Source organism: Camelus bactrianus, chromosome 12 (genome assembly GCF_048773025.1).
Source record: "Camelus bactrianus isolate YW-2024 breed Bactrian camel chromosome 12, ASM4877302v1, whole genome shotgun sequence".
Classification (NCBI taxonomy): domain Eukaryota; kingdom Metazoa; phylum Chordata; class Mammalia; order Artiodactyla; family Camelidae; genus Camelus; species Camelus bactrianus.
This window is the reverse complement of record NC_133550.1, coordinates 49,429,985-49,443,873: the sequence shown is the minus strand read 5'-3', so window position 1 is coordinate 49,443,873 and position 13,889 is coordinate 49,429,985. Positions and strand designations below refer to the sequence as shown.

Genomic DNA, 13,889 nt, shown 5'->3' with positions numbered 1-13,889 from the left:
TGTATAATCTGTAGGAGAAACTGCTGAGTGCGAGGTGTCAGGGAAGAATGGCAAGTACTGATTGGCAAGTATCAGACATTGATAGGAAACAATCTCTCTCGGGAGAGAGTCCTACACAGAGTAAGAATTTAAAAAATTTAATTAAAAAATTCCCGAAGTAATTATTTGTTCAAATAGAAAATTACACCTACATTAATAAACTTAGATATAAAGGCAAGAAAAGTGAGAACTTGGGGCATACAGCCAAATGTAGACTCAGAGGTAAAGTAACATGCTTCAAAGGGGGCATCATGTTAAAGAAGACAATAAATTATTCAAGTAAAGCACACAGAAAAGATGAAAATAGTTTACAGAAACATGAGGATGATGATAAATGGGATCAAAGTAGAAAAATGGCAATTTTTAAAAATTAGGAGAGAAACATAATTCTTAAATAAATTTAAAAATTGTGATTGCTGTTGTACTTTGTTTTTGCATGTGTGAACAATGGGGGTGGGAGGAAATGTGATAAAATTGAGTATAAACTCTGACAAATGTGATAAAAAAATTTTAGACATAAAACAAGAGATATGAGTTTTAAGAGACTACTTTTCATAGACACACTAATAAATTTGAAAATATTGTTGGAATAGGTAACCTGAAAAATCATCAATATTGACTCAAGAAAAAAGAAGTTCTGAATAAAAACCATGGACAAATAAAAATATATTAAATTTATTAAATAACTTATTAAATGTATTAAGTAATTCTTCATTTAATGGCTTAATTGCAGATGCAACTAATTCTATACTACAGGTTAGAATAATAGAAGGATTTTTCTGTCATTTTCGAAGTTAACATCCTTCTGAGGTCAAAACATAGCAAAGCTCTCTCTCCCTCACTCACTTTAGGAAAACCTGCTTACGAATATGTAGAATGAAAAAAAAAACTTTTGGGATTGATCACAATAAACTAATAACCACATAGAGTTATTCACAGAAATTTAAGGATATATTAATAGCAGGAAATATATTGACATTATATCATCAATGTATTACAGAAAAAAAAAAAACCAACCATTTCAATAGACAACCAAAACAGTATATATTAGAATGACATATTTAGAAGATGACAAACTAAGAGGAAAATGAGGCAAATATGGTATTACAAAAACTTAGGGGAAAAAAGTTTCAGTGACAGGTTGAATGCTGGTTCTAAGAGCTGGAATATGATGAAGACAGAAACAAAGCCATTGCTTTCATATATTGAAGAAATTTTTATATTGCTTTTCTTTTTTCTAACTATGTTTTATAGAAGAAACTCTGGCTGAGAAATGTTAAAAGTGGATTTGTTAATGCGATGACTGTATTTGCTCCTTCTCTACTGTTGTTTCATTTGCTCATTCAACAGACATTCTTTTGTGCTCTTCTTCATTAAGAACTAAAAATGTGACAGTTCTTTTCTTAGGGAGTTCATAAGCTAGATGGAAAATGATATGTATTAATTACACATAATAAAACGTAATGTACAATGAGTACGTGAGGGAATAAAATGAATCGCATTTGAAAGCATGCACGAACTACTTGGCATATATTAATTTGAATTAAATGAAACTGCCAACATTTTAATGGTTTGACTTTTTAAATGGCAATTTTATATGATTCAAAATAATAACAGATAATAAAAAATACATTCCATGTACCAGAAAAATATGTTATTCAGAAGAGGGGAAAACTTTCAACCAGAATGAGCAAATAAAGTTTTAGAAAAAGAGGCAATTGGAATAGATTTGAAGTAGATAAGGGAAAAGCAGTTCAAAACAGTGATTCTTAAAATGTTGTCCCACAGTCTTAGATGAGCATAGAAAGTAATGCTCAAAATACAGCTAACTTGAAAGAATAGTGGTCAGGTATTTTTTTTAAAAACAGTTATTTTATTTCATTGACTTTATTTTCCGCATTGTATCCCACTGTCTGAAGCTGGAAGAAGGAAGGAAATTGCTCAAGACAGGGTATCTCTAACTAGTGAGATAAACATTCTTATAATTAGTAAAATATTATAGATCTAATATTTTATAAATCTAATAATTTAAAACATTTATTCTATGTGTTTTGTGATAATACTCACCCCCAAGATAATTTTTACTTGAAATAACCTCTAAAATTCCAAGTGACTAAGCTGATTTCATTCTCTATTGTGTGGCACTAAAATATTCTCTGTTAAGTCAGAAGAATTTAAATTTATTTTCTTGATCTGCTAGACATTCACTTAGTGAAATGCAACAACACACTTTTCAAGGAGTCAGCTCTTTGTTCAAAATAATTCACTTAATGAACAGAAGGATAGGATACCAGAGCTGTAGGACACTCAATTCTTAGAGCACTGCATAAAATTAAAAACACTGTATCAATTTAAAAGAAGGATTTTCAGTAACATTTTATGCTTTAAAGTGCAAGTTACTTGAACTTTCATTAAAGTTAGACTGTTTGTTAGTATTTCTCACTTGAAGGCTTGGGTTTATGCTTTTTTAAAATAGAAGTTTCTAGTGATGTGTGTTATTTCACTTAGCCAAGGGAGAATGAGAATTTTGACTGGATTTCATATTAATTTGTATGCCTTTAATATTGATATCATTTCAGCATTTCCACATGACATGAAAATAAGGAAAACCACTACTCAGTTTTTGAACAAAATATATACTAAAAGAATGTACTTTGTCTAAAACACTTATTCAAAGATTACTCCAACATGGTAACTAATCTGAACATTATTCTTCTTACAAATATCAGTTCTATTCCTGAAACAATTATAAATAAAAATGAATATGTAAGGAGACAATGGCATTTTGATGCTATGGAGTAACCTCTGAACTGAGATTTGGGAGATCTTTGTTCATCACCTGGGAAATAAGGGGTGTAAATTAGATTGTGTTTATCAGCTCTAAAGTTCCATGATACTAATATTAGATTCACAGAGATTCTGAAACTGCTGTAACAAGGGCTTAATGGAAAATGCAAAGGGTTTCCAGAAGATAAGCTATGTGTCTTGTCTTTTTTTCCCTCACAGTTTAATCTCAATCTGTACACATCTCCTGTGTTTAGGGGGAAAAAAGTCTTTTATACTCTTTTAAGCAAAGAGGAGAGATATCTGTTTAATTGAAAACACTTCCAAATATAGCAGAAAGAAGAAATAACTCTTCTCTGCATTTGGATAACCCATATGAAAGGATTAAAAATGTATTCTGCATTTTTTTTATCAAAGCAAAATAAGTATACAACATTTTGCAAAATGAACCATGGCAAGTCTGGGAAGAATCTATAGGAAATCATCTTCCTGCACCCCAAACATTTCACCTTCATGCTGGGCTCCTGCTTCCATTATCCTGATCTCTTTTCTAACCTTGGCAGTTGTTCTTTTTGCCCATTAATACTGAAACTAGTTTTCAATTGATTCTTTCCTAAGGGCAAGAGGTTAGTAGTGCAAGGTATGACCCTACCCAGTAAAAAATACATGGATTTTAATACTGAGAACACAAAGGACTGAACACCTAGGTGAAGAAATCTCAATATTATAGTATATTTAAGCAAAGTTCTCATCCATCAGACTGTCAAGTAGATACCTACAGGGAAAGCTGGTCATACATTTGCACCTCTGTATTAAATACTTACAGATCTGTTTCCCTGGGTTTTGGGCACAAACTCATATTCACATTGGCATAAGAAAATAAATGGTATAAGCCATTTAACCTCTCTAGAGAGAGGCCATCAGAGGGATTTGGCAGTAAGAGGAAGGAGCATTTGTCATGTCAATTGAGCATTCACAGGAACCTACCCAGGCAGAGGGAGAGGAGAAAGCAGCAAATGCACAAGAGGAGCGGTCTTCTGTTGGGCTTCTGTGCAAACACTGTATATTTGGTGTGTGAAACATTGATGACGCTTAGCACACAGCTCAGAATAATCAGCTTATACTTGTGCAACACTGTCCTTGTTTGAGCATGCATGCTCTCTGCTGGTCCTTCACTAACCCGACCAGTAACTTTGTACGCCCTTCCAAGAGTATTCAAAACCAGGCAAGAGAGTGAAAACACCAATCAACCAAAGAACAAAATCAAATAATTATTTGCCTGATTTTTTTGTGACTTTTAGGATGGTATAAATTGAAAACTTTACCTCTTTATGTTTGATGAAAATATCTCTGGCTGATTAGACAAGAAGAAGATATAGTATTGTAAGTCTAGTTTCAAATAAGTAAAATTTTGGTAGAATTTTAAGTGTCTGTAATAGGTAAAAACTATCTAAGACATAATAAGGAAATAAAAGTCAAAATTCCCAAATGTTTAGTCTAGTATTTCACAGATTAATGAATTATTCCCAATCTTTTAAAAAAATTTAAATATATTTTATATAAGTATTGACTATATCATAACAAATTCCATATTCCCCCAAATTCAGGTATATTTGCTAATACCTTAGTACCCAGGTATTGAAGTGTCTTTAGAATTTCTTGAAAATATATATCCATATAAAGAATGAAATGGTCAAAAATTGTGTATTTTAGGTACAAGCTATCAATATTCAGATGGTCACTTGGATTTTCCACATTCTATTATGATGTTTTGACATTATTAAGACATGAATAAGTTCATTTTTATTATAAAACATAGCCACATCGGTGACTTATTGAGGGGATGTTTAGATGACCAATTGGCGACAAATTGCAGTGGATAGAATCACATACTAAAAGGAGACTTCAGTCTTTTCAAACTTTTTACTAGCTCTTTCACTTCAGCTACTGAGTTTTCACTAGCAAAATTTATAGAAACCAAAACCTTTCAGAGAAAATGTATTTAAAAGACACAAAATACAAATAAACATTTCTTGATTATTGGTTATGTTTGGTTGGTTATGAGAAAGATATGGAAAACTCAAATATATCAATCATTATTACTTAGTAAACTTATTTAACAATTTCAAAAGAATTTCTGTTAATAATTAACTTACTCTGTCATTGGTAGCTGAGTGGGGGTGGAGATTCTGGAAGCCTGGCCTGAGACCAACACAGAAGGAAGATAGGATACACGACTAGAAAAATTCCTTAAGAAAGACAACTTACCAAAAGTGACATAATAAAAAGTGATGTCTGAACAGTTCTGTATCTACTGAAGAAACTGGATCTATATCTTAAAATCTTCACAAATGATAAAATGCCAGCCATTACTTGTGAGTTTTTCTAAACATATAAAAAATAAATAGTACTAATCAAAGCAAAACAAAACAAAAAATTCCTTGGCATATAACAAGAGGAAATACTTTCCAATGTATTTTAGAGGTTAGAATAAATCTGATATTAACAATCTGATAATAAATCTGATACCTAACAAGGTAACATAAAAAAGCAAAATCACAGGCCAGTATCTTTCATGACATGTAAACAAATCCTTACATAAACATTAGCAAGTCAAATAAAGTAACACATAACATATATGATGTGTTATCATGATGAGTAGTGAGTTCTATGTAGTCAAGAAATAAATACTGATTCTTGACCTCTGAGGGCAGACCTAAAGTAGAAAGAGACCCAGGCCTCAGGTTAATGGAGAGAAATCACATAACCAATGAGCTGATGAGAAACTTCATGGCATTTATCATGTTTAATGCAGGGGTCAAGTAAATGTTATCCCCTCAATGATCCAGGGTACAATCAATTTCCAGATTCACCCTGCACAGATAGATAGTCCAGTAGTTTCTAGGGCTCATCAAGAGCATTGAGGCTGATGTGTTTCATGTATTGGGTGCCTTTGACCCCTGTCCATCAGTCCTGATGACAGTGAGGCCTTGGGTTACCAGCTGCTTCACCAGATCATGCAGTCCATCTTCCAGGAAGTTAATATTGCCCCTCAGGTACTTGTACTGGAAACATAGACAGCTGAAACTATATGAGCCTCACCACTGGCATCTCCTTGTTCAGCCCAGTCTACCTCCAGCCTCAGGGCTTCAGTAGAATCCAAGGAATCAGCAATACAATCTCAGGTCAAGCCTATGAATCCCATATGAAATTTATTTTTGAGTTGATCTAAAATATTGACACAGGCCTGGGGCCAGTTTTTCATGTGTACAAACTGTTAGGTTGAAGAACCAGCTGGTTTAGGTGTATATGATCTTAGGCCAGGACTAACCCAAAGGGGAAAGCCAATGTAGGTGAAACTTTTGTCAAAACCACATTGTAATACATTGCCCACTTGCTCACTCCTCAACTCAACCAAGAACAAGGGAGTGAGGGAGGGCCAGCAGGAATCTGGTTCTCCCTCCTCCCGATTTGACTTCTCCATCCCTTGACTGCCCTCCTATCTTAGAAGGTATCTGGCTTGTCTGTCTTATTCTGGTTATTTAACTAAGCCACCCACTAGGCCTGACTTACCAAATGTAGTTTTGAAAAATCTCAGCCAGGCTTTACCTGCTGGAAGTGTTTAATTTAAGACACTCTCCTTGGGCTGCTTTCTCCAGGGCTTAGATATTTCTTGCTGTAAATTCCTTTCCCCTTCTCTTCTGCTCCCCATCCCCTCCTCTCCCCTCCAATTTATTTTACATCTGGAGCAAAACAGTCCAACTGTGATTCTACTGTACATATCACAACAATTAGTCAAATAAAGTGAACTATGCAGCAGAGAGGAAGGAAGGAAGGAAGGAAGGTAGGAAGGAAGGAAGGAAGGAAAAGAAAAGAGAGAAAGAAAGAAAGAAAGAAAGAGAGAGAAAGAAAGAAAGAAAACTTGAATGAGAACCCCGAGTTTCAGATCAGATTCCAGACTGACAACAATTTGACTACAGCCTAGTGAGCCCTGACCCTGTGTAGAAAACCCAGATAAACTATACCTAGACTTTGGATTATGGAAAATGAGATGATTAATGAGTGTTGTGCTAATTCCCTAAATGTGTGGTAATTTGTTACTCAGCAACAGAAAACCAAAACACTAAAGATTTTAACTTACTCTATATTCGACAAAATTGCAATCAAAACCCCAGCAGATTTTTTTAAAGATGAAAATTAAGAAGAAAATTCTAAAACTTCATGAGGAAATGCAAAGAAGTTATATGAGTCGAGGAAATCTTGAAGAAGAATAAAGCTGGAGTACTTATATTCCTATATATCAAGATTTATATATCTATAGTACTTATGAATATGTGATATTGGTGCAAAGATAAACATATAGATTAAGAAAACACAATAGAGTTCAGAGACAGATTTCACATGTGTGTGTTCATCAGTTTTGTGATAAGAATACCACTGGCATTGTACAAAAATAATCTTTTCAATCAATAGTGCTGGGTCAGTTGAATATTCATAAATAATATGGATAAATCTTGACTCATAAAAATTGACTTGAGATGTATAATAAATACAAATATAAAAAATAAAGTCATAAAGCTTCCAGAATAAAATACAGGAGAAGGTCTTCAAGTGTTTGAGGTACGCAAAGATCCCTGAAACAGTTCACAAAAAGCAAACAATGAAAGAAAAAACTGATAAATTAGTTTTTATAAAATTAAGAATACCTATTTCACAAAGAACGTTATTTTGAGAGTGGAAAAATAAGCCACCGACTGGAACAAGATGATTGCCTCACATACATCCAACAGAAAGCTTGTCTTCAGGATACATCTTATTCAAAAGATAACCAATCCATAAGATTAAGAAAGTCAATCTATAAGAAAAACATAGACCCCAATTTTATAAATAGGGAAAAGGTAAAGGTGCACAAAATAGAGGAGATTCAGGTGGCCAAAAAACATGAAAACATGTTCAGTATCATCAGTCATCAGGGGAATACAAATTAAAACTGTAATGAGGTGTCACTGCACAGAAACTGGAATTGTTAAAATTAAAAGACTAGTAATACCAAATGTCTTCTTTAAAAGAACCTGGATATGAGGTAAGATTCAGATTCATGATTTGAGATTAAGTTTGGATTGATAATGCAGTATCTTTTTCTTTCTTTTACTCTACATGTTAATAATTCACAGGGGCTGTCACAAACTAGCTAGCTTCTTAAAAAAATAAATAAATCTGTGGTTCTTCACATTAACAAAGAAAACTATGGTGCTTAGTACAGTGGAGAGAAAGGGTGAACATACCAAGAAGAGAGAAGCTCACAGACAGCTTCTGACCAGAACTCAGTTAAAGCAGGACTCTCTATGAAATGATGTGAAGAGACTTCTAGAGACATCACGTCCAGGGAACTGATCACTGCAGTTGTTTTTTGTTTTGCTTTGTTTTTATAGTCTCCTTCACTTCTTTTCTTGTAGAAATAGCATTTAAAAAAAGAATTACTATTATGGCAGAATACTTGCAGACAGCAATGTCTGATTGCTGCAGTATTCTACAAGTTTTGCTACTTAATGTGTTCTGCTCTAAGTATATGTATCTTAACTATAATTTCTGAGGGAAGTCCCTATTTCAATACAACTTCATATAATATTAGGAAGGTTGCTTTGACTCAAATTATGAGAAATTGAGTGAGAATGATTCAGCTCACAATGCAGAGAAAACCAAGTGTGTTGTGCAGTTAAACACAATTAAATAACTATAAATAATTCATACATTTACCATACTCATTACTAAAGCACTTGCTCAGATCCTTAGGCATAAAGCTAAGAAACTTTCTCTCTACAAGGTATCTTTCATTTTCTTTTGTACACCATCTGCTGATCTTTGTATTTCCCAATTTCCTCTAATCCTGCTAAGCACAGATATAAAATTGCTTCCTTTTATCAGGGACATTATTACTCATAGCAAAAACTGATGGGTCTATGATATATTTTATCCTTCTTTTCCTCCTCCTCTTTCCTCTTTCTTCCTCTTCCTCTTCTTCCTCCTCCTTTTTCTTTCCTACAAGATTCTTCCTCCTGGATATAGACTAGTGAATCATTTATGGACACTTGACCCTAGCTGGGCCAATCAGGTATCTTTTCTACGATCTTGAAACTGATTCAGCAACGGGTAGGCAGGCTTTATGTGTGCATGAATCCAAAGCTGTAAGCTCAGGAACTATGGGGCTCCTATGTATGGAGACTCATGCTAGTTAAAAAGCTCTAGACTCAGCACTTAGTAGGGATGGATGTGTATGTGTGTGTGTGTGTGTGTGTGTGTGTGAGTGTGTGTGTTTTGATGGATGACTATATAAGCATTCTTTCTTATAGTGATTTATTCAAACTACAAATAAAACGCCTTAAAGCATATATTACTACAAAAGACAGACATACTCAAAGATCTGCAGTAATAGTGGGTGCTGCTGCATAAAGGATCATAACAACCCTGCACCATTTTGAGGATTAAAAGAATTAATACATGTAAAAAACTTAAAACAGTTTCTGGGAAGTTATGGACACTCAATAGGTTTTAGCTATTATTATCATTATGGAAAGCTGGTTTTGGAGAATCTCTTACAAGAAAAAAAGAGGTAAAAGGAAAGGGAAGATAAAAAAACAGATATGACTTTTTTTTTTTTATCAGAACATGCATGAAAACTTTGTCTTGCAAGTTCACAAGAGTGTGGTCAGAGTAGAAAATAAAACTACACAGTGGTTCAGCTCTGAAGAGCATAGCTGAATAACTGTGAAATGAGGGGATTTCTTCCCTTCATTTTTCTAAAGTGTGCTTTAAAAAAATCACCCACTTTCTTTTAATCCCTTTAAGTATTCAGGCAAAATTGGTGCATTCGAAAGTATACAAGCACATGCAGCTTGAGAACCAACGGACTAGTTAATGAAGCTATTCTACTGTGGTTTTTATTGCCAGATCAACTGTTGCTGAAAGATTAATTTAATTTATAAATATTTTTCATGGAGAAAAATTAGGCAGGATGAAAGCAATGAATTGCTTAAATCAAGATATATGATTTGGTTCTCTTTTAAACCCAAATTTAGCACATAAAATAACAACAGTCTGATTCAGTTATATAGAATTATATCCTAGAACAGTTATTTCTAAGATACTGTATGTAATCTTTCCGTCAATATTTTTGATGGCTTTACTCATAAAATTATCAAATAAAATAAAAGCATTAGAAGAATAATATTATCTAGTATTCATGTACTTTTTACTGTGTCAGAAGCCCTGCTGGGTGCATTATATACATTATTTCCTTCACCCTACAACCACCCTACAAGGCAGGCTGCAGAGGACATTGATTTTGGCATTGTCAACTGCCCTTTCTGTCTCTTTCCTCACTGTGAAGCTGCTGCACGGTCTGTTTAAGACTGAACCCAGTCCCAGATCAACAGATTGGCCTAAATCAGTGAGAGTACTCTTTGCCATTCTCCCTGCTACAGAAAAAACTTTAAAGAGTAGGCATGAACCTCTAGACGATTAAATCCAGATGAAGCTTGAAGGGCTTGTATTTGACATTTGTGGGACGAGTAGGGCTCTCCTTCTCTGGAGAGAACAGTGTGAGATGGGAGGCTGCAGATTGCAGACATTTGGCCAACCCAAAGTAAGCCAATATTGGCACAAACCCTTAGAAAAATGGAGCCAAGGTGGTGATCAAAACATTCTTGAAACTTCTGAACTCTTAATTTACATGGGCTAATGCATTTTGATTATTTAAATTTGTTTTGAAGTTTATAATCAAGCATCCTAAATGGTTCTTGGGGGTGTTATTAGCCCCATTACACACAGGGGGAAAATTAGATTAGCTATGCCATCACTTAAGGAAATAAGTTCTAGAATTAGGATTTGGATTCTGGGAGTCAGAACTCTAGAGCAATGGTGTTCAACTGTTAAGATAGACGGCCTTCCTAAATAATGATTGGAAACATTGTAGCATTGGCTATTATCACATTCAAGAAAGTTTATAGGAATGTCCTTTATTATTTCTTCATCTAATTGAAAAAATTTTGATGATGAGTTTTTTTTTTTCCACTTAATTTCTTTGAGCAAAGTGAAAGAAAGGACTGAGATAATGATTTTGATGTTTCGGAGTCCAAATAGTTGGGTTACTCTGTATAAAAAAGAAATTTTGAAAGTATGATTTTTCCATTTTGAAAGAATAATTATTGCTCACAATAATTGTTCCATTTCTCTAACTTGGAATCATCGTTGGGCTCTTGAGTGCCCGCTCTATTAGATGTATTGAGCATTTAGCTTAGAGTAGTGGAAAGAGTATGAGTTTGGAGGATTAGACATATAGAGGCCTTACATTAAATTCTGATGAATCCTTGAAGGGCTCTATGATACTGATCAGTCTTTAAACCTCAGTGTCTTCTATAAAGATTGGTTAATAATACTTTCCTCACTGGCTTGTTGAACAGATAAAATGTGATAATAGACCCATGACTGGCAGAAAATAAGCCTTTCATAAATGCAGTCTAAGTCACAAAAAATATTTTTGTAAAGTTTATATCACTATGGGGGCATTAGTAGTAGTATCCAATATTTTAACATTCTCTAAGGAGTTTGTGTTCCTTAGGTAAATGGTGTTGGCACATTTTCATTCCTTCTCTACAACACAGAAGAGCACTAAGAGTACACTTATGCTCTTATTGGACACATTTGCACATCTTATCACCACCCTTAGTCAAAATTCTCTGTTTACTTCTCCTTGTTGCATGGTATGTTGGATAGGATATTGACTTCGTAGTCATACAGACTAAAGTTCAAATCCCAACTCTGATCCTGATTCTGATACCAACCATGCAAAGTGAGCACTCGCTAACTTTTCTCAGGTCGTTTGCCAAAAAGGAAGAATACTTTTTTCTTTTTAATGAAATAAATGCATAGATTACAAGAGACAGCATCAACCACAGTAATAATATAAATATATGTGTAAATTAGTCATTAATCATTAATGTTCAATCTTATTTGTCCCTCTCTCCTATCTCCTTCCTCACTGTCACCTAAGAACCACATCAGAGTATTTTTTAATGTGTGGTATTATCAGCACCTCTCTGCTTTAATGAGTAAAATTTATTCTCTTTGAAATCCGAGGAAATTGGGAAATTTAGATATTCATCTTAAAGTGCTAAATATAGTTCAAAGTGATCAACAATAAATCAAACAGTATTTCCCCCTATGTTTCAGATAAGTTAATAAATTCCTTCTAAAGACCATTGGATAATATTGTTTCAAAAACTTCACCTGGCTTAAGAAATTAGGGTTCTTTGGAAATCTTTTGTTTCATTTTTACTGTAAAATTAAAGATCGAATTTTTCATAAACATTAGAAAATCAAGATTATAATTCTGTGTATTTCGCTGTGAATGCATATGCGCATGCACACATACATAAAGAAACTGTACATAAACTAATGCATCTAAATTATACAGATCCAGAATCTTTCTCTTTTTACTTACACATATATTGGAATTTTTAATCTAAAAAGCATGAGCAATTGCCTTAGTTCTCCATTTTTATGTGCTTCATAGATGAACTTTAAATTTCTCTCTCTTAAATTAACTTTGCTTGCTGTCCCCATAGACTAGCACTCCACAGCATATATTAAATATGTAAAAAAGGTGCTTTATAATGCATTATCTTCACCAAAGTAAATTAAGGCTCTCTTTCAAAGAAAAAGAATGTCTGTGTAGAATGTTAATAAGTTAAATGTTTATTTTTATGGCAACCGTTTCTATTATAAATAATAATGGTTCTTAAAAAAAAAAAAAAGAAGGGAAAAAAGCAGCAGAACAAAGCAATAGTCTATAAAATAAAACCTGAGCAGGTGCAGACAAATACAGTATTTAGAGTAGAGTAATGGTAACTTCTACCTTTGGGTATTTGTCATTTATATATTTAGAATTAGTGTGGTGAAGAGTAGGAGATTAATTTATACAAGGAAAGCCAAATTGGAAGTAAAGGCCTTTCTAAAGGAAATGTATCTTGTGTGGGGACTATCTATCATCTTGTGTTCTGAGATTGGTTCTAACAGGGGGCCATATTAGTATGCAGGCACTTACATTTTATTCCTTTTCCAGTTTTTGTTCTTGGAATGAGGTATCCCCATGAAACTCATTAAACCTCCTATTTCTGCAGCTGACACTCCACTCAGGCATGAATAATCTAAGGGGTAAACAGAAAGTTGATATAAATATGCAAAGATTTTTGATGAAACATAAAATAATAGGTAACCAAAAAACTGAAAGTGATTCACTGGCACAAACACACACACAAATTTATCACTTTTATTAATATTTAGTTATGAGAAACTCTAATCAAATTTTAAATTCTTGTTGAAACATATGTTAGAACTCTTTAAAAAACTGTCAAGTGCTCAGGCAGATATGTTAGTAGTAGTATGAATATTTAAAGCATAAGGATGAGAAAATTCAAATAAATAACTACAAATTCTTTTTCCTTGATCATCTTTAAGATAGTGTCTTCATACAAGGTAACAATAGGGGGAAGGAAGCATTATTTAATACATTTTTGGGGGGATATTGGCTTATTGCTCTGGAAGAAATAGGCTAGGATTCACAAATCATGTAAGCTCAGAAAATAGTCCACTTTGAACAAGTAATTGTAAACAAACTGAAAGAACAAAAGCTTTGCAAAATGACTGCTCAGAACAATTAACATTCATCAGCTTGGCCCAAATTAATGTTTGATGATACTCACAGGGAAGTAGAAATCATACTTTACTGGTGATAGGGTCAATCTGAAAATTCCCATAGGAGAATATTTTTGCAATAGCTAGTGAGTATGAAAATGTGCATACTCTTTATCCCAGTATCTCTATTCTAGGTGCTACCATAGAGAAGCAAGTGCTCAGGCACACAGGGATGCCAGTGATGTCATTGTTCGTGTTAGTGAAAATTGGTTTCAATGTGGTTATTGATCTACAAAAATAAATCATTAGAACCATACCTCACATTACATCTAAGATCTAATTCACATGGGTAAAAGACTCTAATGTAAAAGCAA

General features: G+C 33.7%; 1 protein-coding gene and 1 long non-coding RNA gene across 21 annotated transcripts in view; one reads left to right on the top strand and one right to left on the bottom strand.

Annotated features, from left to right (window-relative positions):
- Window positions 1-13,889, bottom strand: part of LIN7A (lin-7 homolog A, crumbs cell polarity complex component) — a 208,475-nt gene that overhangs the window by 166,502 nt on the left and 28,084 nt on the right. For all 15 annotated transcript variants that reach the window (XM_074375343.1, XM_074375336.1, XM_074375335.1 and 12 more), the window contains one exon: window positions 12,926-13,028. The gene's annotated coding sequence lies outside the window, so the exon portion shown is untranslated. The remainder of the gene's footprint in view (window positions 1-12,925; window positions 13,029-13,889) is intronic.
- Window positions 1-13,889, top strand: part of LOC123617997 (uncharacterized) — a 90,700-nt gene that overhangs the window by 50,318 nt on the left and 26,493 nt on the right. The window lies entirely within an intron of this gene.